Source organism: Nerophis lumbriciformis, linkage group LG05 (assembly GCF_033978685.3).
Source record: "Nerophis lumbriciformis linkage group LG05, RoL_Nlum_v2.1, whole genome shotgun sequence".
In the NCBI taxonomy this organism is placed as follows: domain Eukaryota; kingdom Metazoa; phylum Chordata; class Actinopteri; order Syngnathiformes; family Syngnathidae; genus Nerophis; species Nerophis lumbriciformis.
In genome coordinates, this window is record NC_084552.2 from 46,380,333 (window position 1) to 46,382,832 (window position 2,500).

General features: G+C 38.7%; 1 protein-coding gene across 2 annotated transcripts in view; it reads left to right on the forward strand.

Moving 5' to 3' along the window:
- LOC133606255 (SH3 domain and tetratricopeptide repeat-containing protein 1) overlaps positions 1–2,500 on the forward strand; it is a 24,270-nt gene that overhangs the window by 19,025 nt on the left and 2,745 nt on the right. The gene's annotated exons all lie outside the window — the stretch shown is intronic.

A 2,500-nucleotide genomic window follows, 5' to 3' on the forward strand; every position in this document is an offset into this window, starting at 1 on the left:
AGTGAAGTTGGCACGTTGTGTAATTCGTAAATAAAAACAGAATACAATGATTTGCAAATTATTTTCAATTTATATTCAATTGAATAGACTGCAAAGACAAGATATTTAATGTTCGAACCGAGAAACCAATTTTTTTTTTTGCAAATAATCATTAACTTAGAATTTAATGGCAGCAACACATTGCAAAAAAGTTGGCACAGGGGCATTTTTACCACTGTGTTACATGGCCTTTCCTTTTAACAACACTTAGTAAACAGTGCTGATAAATGGCTTTGCTTTACATAGAGTTTTAACTTGCACTTACAGATGTAGTGACAAACTGTAGTTACTGACAGTGGTTTTCTGAAGTGTTCCTGAGCCCATGTGGTGATATTCTTTACACACTAATGACACTTTTTGATGCAGTACCGCCTGAGGGATCGAAGGTCCGTAATATCATCGCTTATGTGTAGTGATTTTTCCAGATTCTCTGAACCTTTTGATGATACTATGGACCGTAGATGGTGAAATCCCTAAATTCCTTGCAATAGCTCGTTAAGAGATTTTGTTCTTAAACTGTTCGACGATTTGCTCACGCATTTGTTCACATCCTTGTTTGTGAATGACTGAGCATTTCATGGAAGCTGCTTTTATACCCAATCATGGCACCCACCTGTTCCCAATTAGCCTGTTCACTTGTGGGAAGTTCAAAATAAGTGTTTGATGAGCATTCATCAACTTTCTCAGTCTTTTTTGCCACTTGTGCCAGCTTTTTTGAAACGTGTTGCAGGCATTAAATTCCAAATGAGCTAATATTTGCGAAAAATAACAAAGTTATTACAGTTTCAAAGTTAAGTATCTTGTCTTTGCAGTCTATTCAATTGAATATAGGTTGAAAAGGATTTGCTAATTATTATCATTATTATATAATGTAGGAACCAGAAATATTAATAACAGAAAGAAACAACCCTTTTGTGTGAATGAATGTGAATGAGTATATATATATATATATATATATATATATATATATATATATATATTTTATTTTATTTTATTTATTTATTTATTTATTTATTTTTTTAAATTTCTTGTGCGGCCCGGTACCAATCGATCCACGGACCGGTACCGATGGTTGGGGACCACTGTGTTAGATAATAGTTTAAAATATTATATGAAAACAGATCAATCCAAAAGAAGAGCACACATAGAGGGATACAATGTCAATAAACTGCCATAGGTTAAAAACAATTCTCTATTGTTGCCCATTTTTCTCATGTTTCTAGTCAAAGGTTTTTTTTTACTTGTTGGTTACAGTATGTCGACAACTATGTTAAAAAATGCTTATGTCAACATGAGTAAGCCAGTCCGAGGGGCGTCAACATAAACGGCTTTCAATGTACGCGTGTTAAAGCAGGACCTCATGTGCATGGCAAAATGTGCTTTGCTCTCAAGAGTTTGTCTAAGGCCATGTCTACACTAAGGCCCCGTTTACACTAACGGATAAGGTTATCCAAGGTAAATAACACCTAACCTTATCCGTGTCCACGCACAACAATGCCACCGTTTAAGACCCCCGCCCCCTCTGTCTGCCGGCGCAACGCGACCTAGTACGCATGCGCACGTCATAGTCATCTTCAGTGTTACTTTGTGTGCAAGTTCTTAAATTGAACTTATCTGAACAATATCCAGTGTTGTGGTATTTCAATTAACTGGAATTCAGTGCGCTGTGGGGACCTATTGTAGTGAATCACACACTGAGACATCATAAATTCCACCTACTCAGTGGCCTAGTGGTTAGAGTGTCCGCCCTGAGATCGGTAGGTTGTGAGTTCAAACCCCGGCCGAGTCATACCAAAGACTATAAAAATGGGACCCATTACCTCCCTGCTCGGCACTCAGCATCAAGGGTTGGAATTGGGGGTTAAATCACCAAAAATTATTCTCGCGCGTGACACCACTGCTGCCCACTGCTCCCCTCACCTCCCAGGGGGTGGAACAAGGGGATGGGTCAAATGCAGAGGACAAATTTCACTACACCTAGTGTGTGTGTGACAATCATTGGTACTTTTAACTAAATTATTTAAATCTTTATTAGACACGTAAACAATGTGATAAAGAACATTTTACATTAATCAATCTAGGGACCTAAATATCTGGTCAGGACACTCCTCACTCTTTTGCCTTCACCTTCATTGTCCATTCGTTTTTGGTGACTTTATATACTCTGGACCGAGATGTTGAGTTGGCAACATACGTGGCGGACAATAACTGACACAGTCTGCTTTACTAGTCCAAATGCATCGCCTTTTTCCTTGACGGCCAGGTAATACAAAGGACACGCTACCTTTTTTATCACCTCCATGGGAGCTCGCATTCTCGTTGACTCTCCTTTGACAAATGGACGAAGTTTTTCGCTAAGGAGCATCACAGCTGACCCGGCCGGACATTGTAAAGTTATATTGCTATCTGAGAAGTGTTGTATCCCAAATAGCTGCAATCGCTTTCTCTTAAGGTATTCATG